Consider the following 20,750-nt stretch of genomic DNA (forward strand, 5'->3'; position numbering starts at 1 on the left):
CTACATGATTTCACTACTGCATGATGCTACTTGCTTTTGATTACATGCTACTTTCATACGAATTGCTGTTATTGCCATGCTAGTTACTGTTATACATGATTTAAACTGTTGGCCTATTATTTGCTTGCTTTATGACATACTGACATGGAAAATTTATTTTTCCTTGTTCAGATGTCAGATGTTTCACCTGCTGGCATTTCGGGCAGTACAGACTCAGACCCCGTCGCCCTACCTACTGCTACACCTGCTGCTGCTACTGCCGATACACCGGCCCCGACACCCACTGGTGATCCCGGCCCTTCCACTTCTGGAGCTGGTACTAGTGCACCTGCCCCAGTGTCTGCTCCCGGACCCTCGGGGTCACAGCCCCGCATTGGTGGTATTGAGATCCCCGCGGAGTTCGGGGAAGGGCCGTTTCGTAACCACATGCGAACGCCTTGCCGACGCACTCCCGACGGATGTTTAGTCGTGATTCCGCCAGGCAGACACAGACAGATGTTGGCCGCCTTCGGACGCTTCGGATTACCAGCTCAGCCACCAGTGTCACCACCGCACGATTCGAATGACTCATCATCCGCCGATTCTTCATCATCAGACGACTCCAGCGATGATGAGGATCCTGCTGATAGACCTATTCAGGCACCCTCCACCCCGCCGAAGAAGCGGTACCGTTTCGACGGCACCGTCATTCCAGGGGTGAATGGAGGTTGTGCTTTTACTGACGCTTTTGGCCATCGTCGTAGGGTTACTGCTCGTAAACGAGTTGTGCCATACCCTGCCGACCCATAGATACGTAAGGTTCCCCGTTACGTATTGACTATTCCTGGAACCGTACCACCTAGATTTAGATACGGACCACTTACATCTAGGGACGTACCGTCTACATCCGGAGCCGGACCATCTACATCAGCACCACCGACACCACCCGCACCACCCGCCCCACCTGCACCGCCTGCCCCACCAGCTCCCTCTAACGAGGAACTGATGAGGGAGATTGAGACTCTTCGAGCTCGAGTCACTGAGCTCGAGAAGCAGTTGGCTCGAGGAGCAGTTCACCCGCCTTCACCGTAGGACCTTGTATTTAGATTTCATGATGTAATCTAGATATAGTTTCATGTATTTCATATTTATTGTACGAACTTATTCAGATGTATGAAACTTATTATTATTAATGAATGGAACTTTGCGTTATTTAATTCTTGCACGATGTTCTATTTACATTGCTGTACGATGATTCTGTGGTATTTGTACCTAGATGCATTATTTAATAACATGTGATGTTTTAATTCCATGTTGGTCACTATATACTGTATTACTACTACTTGCATACTGGATTTTGACTAGAGTCAAAAATTTTGTTTAGAATACCATGGCTAACGGAAGATCCACACCTATCGCCGCCCAGATTGAGGACATGATCAACGAACGGGTCGCTGCAGCCCTAGCAGAAAGAAATCTCGAAGCTCCACCGCCACCGCCACCGGTTATTCCACCCGTTCGAAATGGGTGTACATACAAGGAATTCCAGAGCTGCAAACCGCATAACTTCAGCGGCACCGAGGGACCAGTTGGTCTCACCAGATGGTTCGAGAAACTTGAATCAGTATTCCGAGTTAGCAACTGTTCGGAGGATAATAAAACCAAGTTTGATTCTTGCACGCTATCTGACGGCGCGCTAACGTGGTGGAACACGTTAGCTCAAGTGAAAGGTATCGATGAGGCGTATGCTACGCCATGGGAGGAATTCAAGGTGGCTATGATTGATGAGTATTGTCCGAGAACCGAAATTCAGAAGATGGAAATTGAATTCATGCAGTTGAAGGCCGTAGGGAACAACCTTAACAGTTACAATCGTAGGTTTTTGGAGTTAGCACTGATGTGTCCGACCATGGTCACCCCCGAATTCAAGCGCATGGAGAAATACTTCTCGGGACTCCCTAAGTCCATCAAAGGTAATGTCACCTCATCCAAGCCACCGAATGTCCCCGAAGCAATGCGCATGGCGCATACTCTCCTGAATCAAATCATCCTTGACGAGCCGGAGAAGGCTAAGTTTGAAGCCGGTAGTAGTGAAAAGAGGAAATGGGACAACAACCACAACAACAACAACAACAATAACAGGGGGAGAAACTACGATCAGACCCCCGCCAAGAGGCACAACAACGGTGGAAACCCTAATCCCAACAACAACACCAACACCAACCCGAACTACAAAGGAACCTTACCACAATGCAAGCGATGCTACAAACACCACACTGGATATTGCAATGTTGTCTGTGAGAAGTGCCAACGGGCTGGGCACATCGGGAAGGACTGCAAGGTCACCACTTTGAATGGGAAGCCGAACCCCACAGGGCCGAAGAAGTGTTATGAATGCGGGCAGACGGGCCATTTCAGAAACGCGTGCCCAAACAAGCGAAAAGACGGAGGACCACCCCGAGGTAGAGCCTTCAATGTTAATGCAAGGGATGCACGCAATAACCCCGACTTGGTGACAGGTATATTCACAATCAACAATCTTTTAGCTTCTATCTTGTTTGATACTGGTGCGGATAGAAGTTATGTATGTAGACATTTTTGCGATAAGATTAATTGGTCATTAGTCCCGTTAAAAGAAAGTATGCTTGTCGAGGTCGCCAATGGAAAACTTGAAAAGGTTGACCATATTAGTCGTGGAGCTATTATCAACATAGCTGGTGCAGATTTCGAAATTGATTTGATACCTATCAAACTGGGAAGCTTTGACGTGATCGTTGGTATGGATTGGTTGAGCAAGATAAAAGCCGATATTATCTGTGGAGATAAAGCACTTCGCATACCACAAGGAGATGGTGAACCACTGGTTATCTATGGAGAGAGATGTACCTCGAAGTTGAACCTCATTAGTTGCGTGAAAGCACAAAAGATTATGAAGAAGGGATGCTTTGCTGTCCTAGCACATGTGAAAGTGGTAGAAACTGAGGTGAAGAGCGTGAACAACGTTCGAATTATGAACGAATTTTCCGATGTCTTCCCAGGGGAATTGCCTGGATTGCCGCCGCAGAGAGCAGTAGAGTTTCAGATTGACTTAGTGCTAGGAGCTGCAACTGTAGCTCGCGCACCTTATAGACTCGCACCTTCCGAGATGCAAGAATTACAGAGTCAACTACAAGAGCTACTTGACCGAGGATTTATCCAACCAAGTTTCTCGCCTTGGGGCGCACCTGTTCTGTTTGTGAAGAAGAAGGATGGATCCTTTCGTATGTGTATCGACTACCATGAGCTCAACAAATTGACAATCAAGAATCGGTATCCTCTTCCACGAATTGACGATCTTTTTGATCAACTACAAGGATCGAGTGTCTACTCAAAGATCGATTTGCGATCCGGCTATCACCAGTTGAGGGTGAAGGAAAGTGACGTGATGAAGACTGCATTCAGGACCCGTTATGGTCATTATGAGTTTCTCGTGATGCCATTCGGTTTGACAAATGCACCTGCCGTGTTCATGGACCTCATGAATCGTGTCTGCAAGCCTTACTTGGACAAGTTTGTTATCGTCTTCATAGATGATATCCTCATCTACTCTAAGAGCGAAGAAGAACATGAGCAACACCTCCGATTAGTGCTTGAACTCTTAAGGCAAGAGCAACTTTACGCCAAATTCTCCAAGTGCGAATTTTGGTTGAAGGAAGTACAGTTTCAGGGTCACGTTGTAAGCGACCAGGGTATCAAAGTTGATCCCGCCAAGATAGAAGCGATCAGCAAGTGGGAGACCCCCACTACTCCGATGCATATTCGCCAATTCCTAGGTCTCGCCGGTTATTACCGAAGATTCATCGAAGGATTTTCTCTGATTGCGCGTCCTTTGACCGCGCTGACTCACAAGGGCAAGAAGTTCATTTGGGAACCCGCACACGAATCAGCGTTTCAAACTTTGAAGAAGAAGTTGACCACCGCACCTATCCTATCACTTCCTGAAGGCAGTGACGACTTTGTTGTTTACTGTGATGCCTCGAAGAGTGGCTTTGGTTGTGTACTGATGCAACGATCAAAAGTTATTACCTATGCCTCCCGACAATTGAAGATTCACGAGCGGAACTACACTACACATGATCTTGAACTTGGAGCCGTTGTCTTTGCGCTTAAATTGTGGAGACATTATTTGTATGGAAATAAGAGCACTATTTTCACCGATCACAAGAGTCTCCAGCACATCTTTGATCAGAAGCAACTGAATATGAGACAACGCCGATGGATCGAGACGCTCAACGACTACGATTGTGAACTCCGTTATCACCCTGGCAAGGCCAATGTTGTAGCTGACGCTTTAAGCCGAAAGGAGAGGACGGCACCTCTTCGTGTTAGGGCTCTGAACATCACCATCCATTCGAACCTCAACAGCCAGATCAGAGTAGCCCATGATGAGGCTCTCAAGGAGGAGAACATATCTCATGAACATTTGAACATACTTGTCTCTAGATTCGAGGTTAGGGAGTCTGGACTTCGATGTTATGCCGGAAGAATTTGGGTACCTTATTATGGAGATCTACGAAACCTGATACTTGATGAAGAACACAAATCGAGATATTCGATTCACCCTGGAGCAGGCAAAATGTACCACGACCTTAAAGAATAGTATTGGTGGCCGAATCTTAAGAAGGACGTTGCGACTTATGTTGGTAAGTGTTTGACTTGCTCAAAGGTTAAAGCCGAGCATCAGAGACCTTCTGGATTACTTCAGCAACCGGAGATCCCACAATGGAAGTGGGAAAGGATCACAATGGATTTTATCACCAAGCTGCCAAAGACGGTGGGCGGATACGATACCATTTGGGTTATTGTTGACCGCCTTACCAAATCTGCACACTTCCTAGCAATGAAGGAAACTGATACGATGGAAAGACTTGCTCAATTATACATTAAGGAGGTTGTATAACGACACGGTGTACCTTTATCGATCATCTCCGATCGCGATCCCCGTTTTGCCTCTAGATTTTGGCGTTCTTTGCAAGAAGCCATGGGAACTCGTCTTGACATGAGTACTGCTTATCACCCTCAGACTGACGGGCAAAGTGAACGAATGATTCAGACGTTGGAAGACATGTTGCGTGCATGTGTCATTGATTTCGGAAAGGCCTGGGAAAGGCATTTGCCACTTGCCGAATTCTCGTACAACAACAGTTATCACTCTAGCATTAATGCTGCACCTTTTGAAGCATTGTATGGTCGTAAGTGCGGATCTCCTATTTGTTGGGCCGAAGTAGGCAAAAAGCAAATCACCGGACCCGAGGTAGTCCACGAAACCACGGAGAAGATTGCTCAGATTCAAGCTAGACTTAAGACTGCCCGTGACCGCCTAAAGAGTTATGCCGATCTTAAACGTAAAGACTTTGAATTCAACGTTGGTGATCGTGTAATGTTAAAGGTTGCACCTTGGAAAGGTGTGATTCGCTTTGGAAAACGTGGAAAGTTAAACCCACGATACATTGGTCCTTTTGAAATCTTGGAACGTGTTGGACCCGTTGCTTACCGTTTGGACCTACCAGCACAATTGAGCTCAGTTCATCCTACCTTCCACGTGTCGAACTTGAAAAAGTGTCTTGCTGCACTGAAACTTATCATACCACTTGAGGAACTTACGATTGACGATAAACTTCACTTTGTGGAAGAACCTGTGAAAATTATGGATCGTGAGATCAAAAATTTGAAACGCAACAAGATTTCGATCATTCGAGTGCGATGGAATGCCAAATGAGGACCTGAGTTTACTTGGGAGCGAGAGGATCAAATGATGCGGAAGTATCCTCACCTTTTCCCGACTCCTCCATCTACCTAAGCTTAAATTTCGGGATGAAATTTTCTTTAACAGGTGGGTAATGTAACGACCCTGGAATTTCCAACATTTATTTATTAATAATTATTATTATTAATACGTGTGATTAAACGAATGTATGTTATTACATTTATATGTTGCCATGATTGCCCGAACTTGACTTTAATTGCCCGAAACGTCTTTGTGACACCCGGAACTTGCACGAATAATATTTTCAAGTATTATTTACATTCATGATTAAATTTATTAATCATTTTAATTAACTAAGACTATTAGTTAGTTACTTGGGCTTTAATTGGATTAACTTGTGAATTATTGGACTTGGGCTTGTTTAAAGCTAATGGACTCTTGAACTTGGGCTTATAAGCCCACCCTACACTACTAGTGGACTTAGTTAGCCCATACTACATGTAAGTATTAGTTTCAAAGTGTAACTAGTTAGTCATTTACCTAAGGAATCTAGTTATGCCTTAATCCCCATGAAACTACATCTTTTAACCACCTTTTGTAAGGCTTTACTTGCTATTAACCAACAAACACTCCTCTTCCCCCCCCCCCTTGAAGGCCCCAAACCGTCGGCCACCCCTTGTAGAGGGAGTTTTATTTCATTTTTTTATTTTATTACTTCTACTTACTTCTCATTCATTTCTCTCATTTCTCAAACACACTTCTACTTGCAATTATCTTTCTCTCTTTTTCTCTCAAGGTTTCTTTGCTCTTTGTAAGTAAACTTGAAGACATTTTCTCTTCTTCTTTTCTCCCTAAAACCGTATACATACATGCAAATCATCATCATCATTTGTTGTTCTTTGTTGTTAATGTTACTTGTCTTGTTAATTGTTGTTATTTACTTACATGTTTCAAGAATCTAACTTTCTAGTTTGATTCATCTTTTATCTTGTTTTAACAAGAACAATCAAGAACTAAACTCTCTAGTTTAGGTTCTACATATAATTTTTCAAAGATTATAAAGTTCTTGTGTTAATTAAAGACATACTTGAAGTTCATGAAGTAAACTTTAAAGTTTACTTTCTAAAGATCAAACCTTGGTTTGAATCTTTAAAGTATGAACAACCATGAACCTTTTCTTATTTATTTAAGGTTACTTCTTCATTTTATGCACTTTAATTTCATGTAGTTAGTTTATATGGTCAAGTACTACAAGTTAGTCTTGATCTCATATCTCTTGAACAAATTAAGTTAACCTTGAAAGTTCAAGAACACACAAATAAGTTTTCTTTAAATATAACTTTGAATCTAGACTTTTGAGTCTTGGATCTTCAAGATCAAACTAAGAACTATGTTCTACTACTTATGATCTTGATTATTTAGTTTACTTTCAAGTTTATAGTTCAATATTTCTTTTAAAGTCCATGTATGTGTTAGATCTAAGACTTTGATGTAACTTTGGTTCATCAAACTTCATACAACTCTTAAGTGAGTTGTGCTTCATGTCTTAGACTTGCACTTGGGTTATGATGGTCAAGACTTGGTTAAGATGATGTAGATACATCAATGAGTTGTACACTTGAAGCTATATGCATCAAGGATGAGAACCATGATGAACATCAAGCACCAAGACCACTGGAACCCTTTTAAACTTACTGTTTCTATCCAAAACTTTCTGACCTGATGCTTCTGGAACAGACCAGTAGACCTGGGCTTTTCTAACCATGATTTTTAGATAGAACTTTTCGAGTAGATAACTTTTCATATAGGACTCGTCTTAATCCGAGTTACGGTTTAGGATTTATGGCCCTCCGATCGTTACTATGTCCTTTAACGTTGTGCAGAAATTTCTGACCTACTCGCACTTAGACCATCGCCACAGTCAAACCAAGACGAGTTTGCTTCTGTAAATTTTACCACACTTAAGGGAGTCATAGACGGAGCCATGGCCACTGGTCTCACCTTAATTCAGTAAGGGTAGAGGCCGTGGTGACTGACTGAAGTCAGACTTTGTTGAAAACTACTTTCATAAACGAAACTTACTTTACGCCTTTTGTTTAATGATGAATGATGATGACCCTTAAGACCTTAAATACATACTTTTAACCTATTAAGACGATTTACTGACTTAGTACTATTTGACTTAGGTTGAGGACTTCGGACCGTTTACTTGCACACCTTTCCCGACTACTACTTTACCGCTACTTATCATTGTGAGTTATAGCATTCCCTTTTTTACTTTAACTTATTTTGGGAACTGAGAATACATGCGGATTTTATGTTTTACATACTAGGCACGAGTACTTAAACTTATATATGTGTGGGTTATACAACGGCAGAAACATTCCCTTTAGCTCGGTAACGTTTAATCATTGGTTTTTGAACCGTGAACGCGAATCTTAGATATGGATCCATAGGGTTTGACATCCCCACTCGGGCTAGTAGCGCTAGCATTTAACGAGTGTTTAATACTTCATATACATACGCACTTGCCAAGTGTACTTTCAGGGGGTATAAACGTTAAGTTAGTTACCAAGTGCCCACGGTTAACATATACTTTATCATACAGTTTTGAAACGCTCTTTGTAGCACTGAAATCTCGTGGCCTACCTTACATACTGTTATACTTAAACTATAGCTCACCAACCTTTGTGTTGACATTTTTAAGCATGTTTTTCTCAGGTGCTTGAGGTTAGCTTCCGCTGTGTACTAGTCGTGCTGTAGAACCCGCTGCTTAGAGTTGTTATCGCATGAACTACTTTATTTTGCATTCAAACATTCGTACTTTTGAACTATGACTTGTAACGACCATTGTGGTCACATACACTTATTATTTGCTTCTACTTAGTGAAGCATGATTTTGAAATGTAAAACATTTGATGTCGGTTATGACGTCACCTTTTTATCGTGAATGCAACTTCTTTAATTACAGCATATAGTACTTAACCTTGTAATAATCCTGCTGTTGATGATTCGTACACGATGGTTTTGTACGGGGCATCACATATTCCAATACCGAGTTCGTTACTTTATGCAGAGAAGGACCGTTCATATGTTTCGAAGAAAAATCGTTGAATGTTCGAGGTTATGCCTATGTAGCTATGGAAAACCAATTAGTCCCACTATCTTATGAGTGGGCTAAAGCAGGTCACTGAGAATTCTATCTCACAGGTAAGTATGTACAGTTTTTATTTTTATTTTATTGCTTTTAACCTTTTGATAATAAACGCTAAATTGTTCGCTATAAAGTATTAAATTGATACTCAATAAAATTAGGTTTTGCGACCGAAATTATTGATATCATACAAAAATTTATTACATCACTGCGAAATTTACCGTTTATTCTTAAGGTATACATATCTTTAATCAATCAACTCAAAATATTTTAGAAATTCGTCAGGAGTAAAACTAGGTAATATAACCGAAATTACTTTACCGAAAAGAGGGGCGTATATTTTTGATAATATTTTATTGATTAAAGTGGGAATAAAAGACCAAAAAGATTTTTAATTTTTATTTTTACTTTGTTTTTTAAATTAATATTAAATTACTAATGTAAATCTTTAAATTAATATATTTAAGTTTGTACATATTTGAAAAAAAAAATTTATAAATTTGTATGTATAAAAACAAAATTATAATATAAATTTGGTGTGAATTTTTAAAATTTTAATAAAATGAATTTTTACTTTTATGCATTTTAAATTTAAGTTTGGTGTGAATTTAAAAACAAAAATTTACTTTATTTCACTAAGTTAAAAATTGATTTTTAAAATTCGTCGTGAGTTGAAAACTAGGTCGTTGAACCGAAATTGCTCTACCCAAGGGAGGGACGAGAACTTTTATTATCATTATTTTTAATCTTATTGAATTAAAGTATGCCAAAAACATTTAAAAATCCCAAAAATCTTTACTTTTAAAACGGCGCTTAAAAAATGACAAATTTTAAAATTTTATCGAGGGACGGACTAGGACATCGTTCCGAAACGCCCTCATCCTAAAAAGAAACAAAATTTTAATTTTTAATTAATTATATGTTTTATTAGTATAAGGTTTTTATAAATAAAAAAAGGCTAAAAGTACTGTACCCGGACTCCATGCGATCGCATGGAGTTTGGCCTATGAAGCCATGCGATCGCATGGATAGAAAAATCTGGCCAGAATCAAAAGTTCCAGCGGGTCTGCTGCTTCACCACAACACACACACATATCACGAAAATACCCCAAAATCCTCTCTAATATTCGCAAATTTTTACCGTAATTCGTCAAATTTCTTGCTTTAATCATGCCTAGGTTCGGATTCTTCAACAAAAAGGTAAAAATTACACCCCTAAACTCTTAAATTTTCTAGTTTTTGTGATAATTACCAATATTTTACCTAATTTGATTTTGTTAATTTCTAGTGTAATTAGAGTTAAATTGTTAGTATATTATGCATGTATAACCTATATTGATGCTATTTAACATGATTTGAAGCCAAAAATTTCAAAAATTTTAGAAATCTAGGGTTTGTGTTCTTGAGCAATTTGGGGTTTTTTGATATAAACAGGTTATGGCCGATTTTTGTCATGAATTATTGCTAAATTAAGTAATGTAACATGTTTAGGTAGCTAAATGATCCAAACTTTGATCTTAAACATGATTTTTAAGAATTAAAGTGGACTTTTTAGGTATAAAATTCATGAACTTGATTAAATTGATGTAAATGCCATTTGAAACTTATTTAATTGCTAGTAAAGGTTGTTTTAACATGATATTTGAATTGAATGCTTATGAACTTTGTAAACATTTTCATATATGCTTATTTGAAAAAATGTAGAATTGTTAAAATTGTGAAAATGTGTATAAGTTTAATTTTGATTAAACATGTCATTAAGATTGTTTTAAGTTGTTATTTTGCTAACACTAATGCATATTTGGATGCACAAATTTTGAGTTTAATGTATTTTACAGAAATATACTGAAACTGGAGGTGCATCATCATCATCTAGACAACCACAACCAGAACCTGAACCAGAATATGAGCCGCAATACGAGCCTGAACTGGAACAACAACAGGAACCACAACATCAGCCTGATCAACACGTACCTTATTATGATCCGCTACAATTTATTGATGCCTTTATAGTATTTTCGATGCATCCGCCAGTAGAATACCCAACGATTCCTGAACACACATTGCATCCTAATCTGAGATTCGATAGAAGCTGGAGAGATTACCCAACATATCAAAGTAATAAATTCAAACTGATACCGAAAAATGTAGAAGTGCCAAGGGTAATCGATTGGGATCCTTTGAAAAGGGTCCAACTAGCTAACTCAGTTAGGGAGCATCTGATCCAAAGGTATGGCAGTTCTTCTTTTACTGATTGGGAACGTCTATTCACCATTCGTAGGCCTGTATATAAGGAATGGTGTGTTGAGCTCATGAGTACTATAGCGTTAAATGTAGATGTAGATAGATTAGATGATAGAAGTTTTCTTAGATTTATACTTGGCCGTAGGATGTACAGGATGTCCATGCTGGACATGGCCAGGGCTTTACAGATATATACTCCTGGTGAATTACTACTACCCGATTGTATGAATTTGATTTATCGTGGTGAAAGGGTAGATAGGAATTTCGACGCGAACGCCGTCTGGAGGCGTATGTCAAACTATAATGTTTTTACGCTGGGAGGAAAACACTCCTACTTACATATTAACAAAGCCGAGCTTCGTATAATTCATAGATTTTTGGCTAACTCGATTACACAGAGAGGTTACGACAAGGAGAAAATGACCTTACATGATTTATTTTACCTAAAGTGTATTCGAGACCCAAGAAGCTTTGTTAATATCCCCTATTGTGTTGGTTTTTATTTGTCTAAGATGGTGGAAGGAATACAGGAAGGGGGATAATAGGAGGAGGTATTTTTGTTACTCTCATTGGAGAGTATTTGGGTGTAGATAGGGACCAAGTGGGTCCACTTTTGGAATGTAGGGAACAGATTGAGCCTTTAGGATTGAAGGTCTATCAGGGTGCTAAGGTATTAAAGAGCAGACGCAACCAGGCAGTACCTGTAACAGACTGAAAGCCGGGCTAGTTGTAAGTTGCTTATTTTGCCCTTAGGGTTTGTGCTTAGTCTTAAGTGCTTTTATTTTAATTATTTTATTAGTGTTTTATTATAATTGTGTTGTGACCAGTTTGTGACAAGGGTCCCAGAACAGGTTGGTTTATTTAATTTGGACTCCGTTAGGACCACCTAAGGAGATACGAAAGGTTATCAGATAAGATAACTGGTAAATACCCGTGTGATATGGGGTATGGGTTTATAACCCATTTATATGTATGTTTCTGTATGTTTCTTCTCATTTCCCTAAATAAGAAAATAAGTACTCCGTACCCAAACTTCATCCCTTCACAAACCCTAATTGAATCTAAGTCTTAAATTGGATTGTGAGGCTTTAAGGATTGATTCATATCATCCTTGTGATCATTTATCCAGGTTTGTTAGCTTGAATTCGTGCTTTAGTTCATAGAAATTGGGTTTTGGGTGTAAATGGGTTTTTGATGAATTTTGAGCTTGAATCTTCATATTATGTGTTTGTATGTATTAATTGATGTTAGAAATAGGTTGTATATATGTTTAGTAGCTTTCATGTGCTTAAAATTTGATCAAAATCGCTCAAAAATCGAGTTTTTGGGGAAAAAATCACGAAATCAGCGAATGTGTTCGAACCAGTTGCTAGATCAAACTATCGTTAGAATTGTAATAAAGAATACTTTTCAATGGTGAACTTTTAAGAAACTAGATCAAACTGTTTTTAGGTCGGAAAAGGAGTTTTAGTGTGTATGTCATGTTTTGCACGCACCTGTATGACATTATTGAATGGAGTCATGATGTAGACTCATAAAATTATGAATATATGGTGTTATGACCTAGTTAATTGTATGAAATGATTATATTATTTATTGGACATGTATATTAACTTTGTTTGTGTTGTTCTCAGGTTATAAGGACAAGGAGAAAGCTCAGAAATAATAACTGAGCAGTTGCTGGTAATTGGTGAGTGGGTCTATCTCCGGATAGAGTTTAAGTAGCATATCATGCTACTGTGGTTGACTCTTTTACCATGCATAGTGTATAAATTGCCATGTTAGAATAATATAGTATGCCTGATGTTGTATGTGAATTATGTGTACACTGTGTGAATGGCACCAGTCGGGCCTAGGGAGACTGGGGGACTCGAGACCGTGCCTAGGAGAGGTTAGAGTCCGTATGAGGTCAACCGTGCCTAGGGGAGGTTGGGTCCATAGGCTACTGATTGTAGAGTATAGTGTGAATGATGCATCCCCTGCATCTGGATAACTATACTGTGAATTGAGTAGCAGGGACTATCGGTAGACTCAAGTCCGATCAGCTAGGAGTCGTGTGCTCGTACAAGCCGCCGATCCTCGTATTGTCTTATTGTATGCTAGTTGATAGTTAGCATGTGTTGTTGTTAGTATATAGCTTGTGTGTGGCTTAAGCTATATCTGTTAGATAGATTCCATTCACTTAGCGGTGCGCTAATCCCCCACATATTCTCCCCTTGCAGGTTTAGGTACTGCTAGTCGGGAAGGGTGCTATTGCAGAAGACATGTTTGAAAACCCAACTCTGATGTGGACTTTTGTATAAATAATGTTTTGTGATAACGTAACACCGTTGCGTAAACTTAAATGTAATGACGTGACTTATATTGTGTTTGTTAATAAAGTCTTCCGCTGTGTATTTAAAAAAAAAATGGCCGGTGTTACAAGTTGGTATCAGAGCATGGTTTGGCAACAAATACGTGCGCGTATTTTGTTCCCAAACCCTGAGGCAAGTCAAACATGTCTGTGGGAGTGGGGGCTAAGTGAAAATAGGATATACGTGTGTTAGTTGTGATTGAACTAACTGTTATCCACTAAGCTTTTATGTGAGCTGTTTTGTAGCACAGGTATGGCTGATAGAAATGCAACTGGCCCATCTAACCCCGGAACAATCAGAGCACCAGAAGAAGGTGTTGAGTCAGATGATGATCAGAGTAGTTACATCCTTCAGTTAGAAAGCAAGCTAAAAGAGGCCGAGGACAAAATTAATGAGCTTGAATTGGCGAGGCATTCTGGAAATGATGATACACCACCTGGATTCCCAACCGCGCAATCCCAAACGATACCTAATGTGCCCCAGAACCAGTTTCAGAATCAAATACCTAACCGATATTATATGCCACCACAAAACACCTTTACTTACCAAAATCCCATGATGATGAATCCATACCAAATGCAAATGTTCCATCAACCTTACATGCAACCACCCAAAAGATGTACGTATAAGAACTTCCGTGATTGCAAACCCTCCGAGTTCTCTGGAAGTACTGATCTGACTGTAACTCTCAATCGGTTGCGAGAAGTTGAAAGGGTATTTGAAGCGTGTCAGTGTGAACCCGAGCTGAAGGTAACATATGCTAGTAGACTGTTGAAAGGTAGGGCTATGATTTGGTGGGATACTTTGATTTCTAGTATACCAAAAGAGCAAGTGAGTATGATCACATGGGAGCAGTTTCATGGGAAGGTGTGTGAACAATATTGTAATCCATTTGATATGAACCAAATCAAGACTGGGTTTCTTGAAATGAAGATGACACCTCAAATGACGATCGATGAGGTAGTAGAGAAGTTTATGGATAAACTGAGGTTTGTACAACAATGGGTGCCAGACGAAGCATCTCGTATCGAGCATTTTGTTAATATCATTCTGCCTGAGTACAGAACTTTTGTTAGAATAGCTACATCATTGTCTCAAGCTGTTGTGATGGCTAAGATGGTAGAAAGTGATGTTCAGGCTGCCAGAAACAGAATGTTTGGTAATGTGCTACAACAAGGTGGGCAAGTATCTGGTCAATCAGGATCTAAATTCAAGAAGTCTAGTGGGTTTAAATCGAAGGGTAAAAGTGGTCAGAGTAGTACTGGATCTGGATCAGGTAAAGGGAATTGGTGTCACACGTGTCGATCTTCTCACAGTGGTCAGTGTTCTGAGGCTACAAGAAGATGCTTAAAGTGTGGTGTTGTTGGGCATGAGTCTTCAGCATGCCCGTATCCGAATAGTGTGTGTTGGAGTTGTCTCAAACCAGGGCATCGTGCAATTAGTTGTCCATCGAAGAGTGGTAGTTCCGGGGCAGGGTCAGGGGCGCGTTCAGCATCAGCTGGAGGGTCAACTGCCTCGAGTGGGCAGAAGAGGAAGAACCCTCCAACAGCGGAGGCTAGAGCTTTTCAGATTTCGGTGGAAAATGCTGTGGCAACCGACAAAGTAATCACCGGTATGTTTCTAATCAACTCAATACCTGCTCGCGTATTGTTTGATTGTGGTACCAATAGGTGTTTTATGTCCCTAGATTTCTGTGCTAAGTTGAATTTACCAGCTACTGTGTTACCCAAGCCGGTTAGTGTAGAAGTCGCTGATGGTAAGACCACACCCGTCACAACCTATGTGACTGGGGTTTGTATAGAGATCGAAGGGAAGTCTTTCCCGGTGACTTGTTTAGTGTTACCTATTCCTAGCTTTGATGTAGTACTAGGAATGGATTGGTTGAGCTCGCTTAGGGCTAATATTAAGTGTGATAGGAAAATGATTACCTTTCGTTCGACCGATGGAACCCGTGTTGTGGCCCGAGGGGAGCAGGGAGGGTATAATTTTCTGTTGATAACCATGATGAAAGCGAAAAAGTCGATGGCAAAGGGTTGTGAATCATTTCTTGCATATGTGATTGATGCGAAGAAAGAAAAGAAAACAGTGGCCGATATTCCGATAGTATCAGAATTTCCTGAAGTGTTCCCAGATGAGTTACCAGGTCTGCCGCCGGTAAGGGAAGTTGAATATAAGATTGAATTGGTTCCTGGAACAACTCCAGTTGCAAAAGCTCCATACCGATTAGCGCCGTCTGAAATCCGTGAAATGATGTCACAGATTCAAGAACTATTAGATCGTGGGTTTATCCGACCGAGTTCTTCACCGTGGGGTGCTCCGGTATTGTTTGTTAAAAAGAAAGATGGGTCAATGCGTATGTGTATTGATTATCGTGAATTGAACAAAAGAACAGTGAAGAATAAGTATCCATTACCTCGAATAGACGATTTGTTCGATCAGTTACAGGGTGCTTCATTCTTTTCTAAGATAGACTTACGATCCGGATATCATCAGGTTCGTGTTGCTGAATCAGATATACCGAAAACAGCGTTCAGAACAAGGTATGGTCATTATGAATTTCTTGTCATGCCGTTTGGGTTGACGAATGCGCCAGCAATCTTCATGGATCTAATGAATAGAGTGTGTCGCCCGTTCTTAGATAAGTTTGTGATTGTGTTTATAGATGATATACTAGTGTATTCAAAGACTGAAAGTGAACATGCTGAACATCTGAGACAGGTTTTGAACATGTTGAAACGTGAACAACTATTTGCAAAATTTTCAAAGTGTGAATTTTGGTTACGTGAAGTGCAGTTTTTGGGTCATGTGATTTGTGCCGAAGGTATAAAAGTTGATCCGACAAAGATAGAAGCGGTAATGAATTGGAATTCTTCGAAGACTCCGACTGAGATTAAGAGCTTTCTGGGATTAGCCGGTTATTATCGCAGATTTATCAAGGATTTCTCAAAAATAGCGGGTCCGTTGACTAAGTTGACTCGTAAAGATGTAGCCTTTCGATGGACTGATGAACAGGAAAAGGCTTTTCAGATTTTGAAACAGCTACTGTGTCAGGCACCAGTATTAGCTTTACCAGAAGGTTCAGACGACTTCTTGGTATACTGTGATGCGTCATTTGCTGGGTTGGGTTGTGTATTAATGCAAAGAGATAAAGTAATCGCCTACGCCTCACGACAGTTGAAAGTTCATGAGAAGAATTATCCAGTGCATGATCTTGAAATGGCTGCAGTAGTGTTTGCTTTGAAACTGTGGAGACATTATTTGTATGGAACCCATTGTGTTATATGTACAGATCACAAGAGTTTGCAGTATATCTTCTCACAGAAAGAATTGAATATGCGTCAGAGACGATGGCAAGAGTTGATCAAAGATTACGATTGTGAAATTAAATACCATCCGGGTAAGGCAAATGTGGTTGCAGATGCGCTAAGTCGTAAAAAGTCAAGTGAAAATGTGAAATTTCTTCGTTTGAATATAACATCAGATTTGATTAACAGCTTAAAAACCATTCAGGCCTGTGCTTTAGAGGACGAACATATTAAATCTGAACAAATGACCAAACGAAAAGTGGACTTAATTGATGACTCACGTGGACTAAAGACCTTAAACAATCGTGTTTGGGTGCCTAAGCTTAGAGATTTGAGGGATTTAATCATGACGGAAGCTCACAAATCCAGATTGACAGTACATCCGGGTAGTAATAAGATGTATCATGATTTGAAAACAGTGTATTGGTGACCAACAATGAAATCAGATATCGGCCGTTATGTCGAAAAGTGTCATATATGTGCTCAAGTGAAGGCCGAACATCAGAAACCTTATGGTTCGTTACGTCAGTTACAGATTCCAGAGTGGAAATGGGAACATATAACGATGGATTTTGTGACCAAATTACCTCGAACTCAGAAAAGACATGATATGATTTGGGTAATAGTGGATCGCCTAACTAAAAATGCTCATTTTCTTGCTACTCGTGAAACAGCTTCGTTAAGTGAGTTAGCCGAATTGTATATAAATGAGATAGTTAGTCGACATGGTGTGCCATTATCGATCGTTTCAGACAGAGATTCCAGATTTGTGTCGAATTTTTGGAATAGTCTTTAACAGAATTTGGGTACACGTGTGAATTTAAGTACAGCTTATCATCCTCAGATAGAAGGTCAGAGTGAAAGAACGATACAGACTTTGGAGGATATGTTAAGGGCTTGTGTGTTAGAATACGGTGGTTCGTGGGATACACATTTTCCGTTGGTCGAATTTGCGTATACTAATTCATATCATTCGAGTATAGGGATGCCGCCCTATGAAATGTTATACTGTCGTCGTTGCAGAACTCCGACTTGTTGGTTAGAAGCCAGGGAGAAACAGTTTGCAGGTCCCGAAATTGTTCAAATGACAGCCGAAAAAGTTGCAATTGCGAGAGAAAAGTTGAAAGCCGCTAGAGATAGGCAGAAAATGTATGCTGATCCGCGTAGACGTCTGGTAACCTTTAATGTGGGTGAACGAGTGTATCTGAAAGTTTCGCCGTGGAAAGGGGTTATCAGATTCGGTAAACGTGGTAAGTTAGCACCGAGATTTATTGGTCCGTTTCCGATCAGTGAAGTGTTGAATGATCAGACTGTGGTGTTAGATCTTCCGCCAGAGTTAGCTGGTATTCATAATACATTCAACGTATGTTATCTTCGTAAGTGTAAAGTCGACGATGAAACACAACTTCTTCCTTTAGAATATTTAAGGGTCGATTTGAATAAGAAATTGGTGGAAGAGCCGGTCCGTGTAGTTGACCAAAAGGTGACTAAGCTGAGAAAGAAAGAGATTCCGATGGTGTTGATTGAGTGGAAACACAGTTTGGGTTCTAATCTTACGTGGGAAACAGAATAGTTGATGAGAAAACGTTACCCTCATTTGTTATACCAAGACCAGATTCCGAGGACGGAATCTTCTTAAGGGGGTGGATTTGTAACAGACTGAAAGCCGGGCTAGTTGTAAGTTGCTTATTTTGCCCTTAGGGTTTGTGCTTAGTCTTAAGTGCTTTTATTTTAATTATTTTATTAGTGTTTTATTATAATTGTGTTGTGACCAGTTTGTGACAAGGGTCCCAGAACAGGTTGGTTTATTTAATTTGGACTCCGTTAGGACCACCTAAGGAGATCCGAAAGTTTATCAGATAAGATAACTGGTAAATACCCGTGTGATATGGGGTATGGGTTTATAACCCATTTATATGTATGTTTCTGTATGTTTCTTCTCATTTCCCTAAATAAGAAAATAAGTACTCCGTACCCAAACTTCATCCCTTCACAAACCCTAATTGAATCTAAGTCTTAAATTGGATTGTGAGGCTTTAAGGATTGATTCATATCATCCTTGTGATCATTTATCCAGGTTTGTTAGCTTGAATTCGTGCTTTAGTTCATAGAAATTGGATTTTGGGTGTAAATGGGTTTTTGATGAATTTTGAGCTTGAATCTTCATATTATGTGTTTGTATGTGTTAATTGATGTTAGAAATAGGTTGTATATATGTTTAGTAGCTTCCATGTGCTTAAAATTTGATCAAAATCGCTCAAAAATCGAGTTTTTGGGGAAAAAATCACGAAATCAGCGAATGTGTTCGAACCAGTTGCTACAGTATTTTGCTACAGTGCCCAAGTTGCTACAGTGCCCGAGTTGCTACAGTGTCACTATTTGCTACAGTGTTCGGTATCTGCTACAGTGTCACTATTTGCTACAGTGTCACTATTTGCTACAGCACCCGAGTTGCTACAGTACCCCCGAGTTGCTACAGTGTCACTATTTGCTACAGTACCGAGTTGCTACAGTGTCACTATTTGCTACATTACTTTTATGAAATTGAAATGGACGTAACTTTCAAAACGTAACTCCGTTTTTGATGAATAAACTATCGTTAGAATTGTAATAAAGAATACTTTTCAATGGTGAACTTTTAAGAAACTAGATCAAACTGTTTTTAGGTCGGAAAAGGAGTTTTAGTGTGTATGTCATGTTTTGCACGCACCTGTATGACATTATTGAATGGAGTCATGATGTAGACTCATAAAATTATGAATATATGGTGTTATGACCTAGTTAATTGTATGAAATGATTATATTATTTATTGGACATGTATATTAACTTTGTTTGTGTTGTTCTCAGGTTATAAGGACAAGGAGAAAGCTCAGAAATAATAACTGAGCAGTTGCTGGTAATTGGTGAGTGGGTCTATCTCCGGATAGAGTTTAAGTAGCATATCATGCTACTGTGGTTGACTCTTTTACCATGCATAGTGTATAAATTGCCATGTTAGAATAATATAGTATGCCTGATGTTGTATGTGAATTATGTGTACACTGTGTGAATGGCACCAGTCGGGCCTAGGGAGACTGGGGGACTCGAGACCGTGCCTAGGAGAGGTTAGAGTCCGTATGAGGTCAACCGTGCCTAGGGGAGGTTGGGTCCATAGGCTACTGATTGTAGAGTATAGTGTGAATGATGCATCCCCTGCATCTGGATAACTATACTGTGAATTGAGTAGCAGGGACTATCGGTAGACTCAAGTCCGATCAGCTAGGAGTCGTGTGCTCGTACAAGCCGCCGATCCTCGTATTGTCTTATTGTATGCTAGTTGATAGTTAGCATGTGTTGTTGTTAGTATATAGCTTGTGTGTGGCTTAAGCTATATCTGTTAGATAGATTCCATTCACTTAGCGGTGCGCTAATCCCCCACATATTCTCCCCTTGCAGGTTTAGGTACTGCTAGTCGGGAAGGGTGCTATTGCAGAAGACATGTTTGAAAACCCAACTCTGATGTGGACTTTTGTATAAATAATGTTTTGTGATAACGTAACACCGTTGCGTAAACTTAAATGTAATGACGTGACTTATATTGTGTTTGTTAATAAAGTCTTCCGCTGTGTATTTAAAAAAAAATGGCCGGTGTTACAGTACCCTATGAAGGTAATCATCCTCAGGTAGAGAGAGGTTCAGATGAGGAAATGGAGGAAGCGGATGACATTAAGGATGTCATTAGGGAGGCTATGACTGACGTCTACCAGCGTGTAGATGAGGTAGATATGATAAACGGGGAGAGATTTATTCGGATGGAGCAGTGGCAAGCCCGGAATGATTACGAGCATTCTAGGCAACGACAACATGATAGATGGGACTATCATCAGCGTCAGATCATGAGCCGGCTGTCACCTCAGGAGCACTACGTCCCGACCCGACCCGCTTACTATCCTCCACACCAGCCCGAGATGAGACCACCATTTACTCT

Source organism: Rutidosis leptorrhynchoides, chromosome 6 (genome assembly GCF_046630445.1).
Source record: "Rutidosis leptorrhynchoides isolate AG116_Rl617_1_P2 chromosome 6, CSIRO_AGI_Rlap_v1, whole genome shotgun sequence".
In the NCBI taxonomy this organism is placed as follows: Eukaryota; Viridiplantae; Streptophyta; class Magnoliopsida; order Asterales; family Asteraceae; genus Rutidosis; species Rutidosis leptorrhynchoides.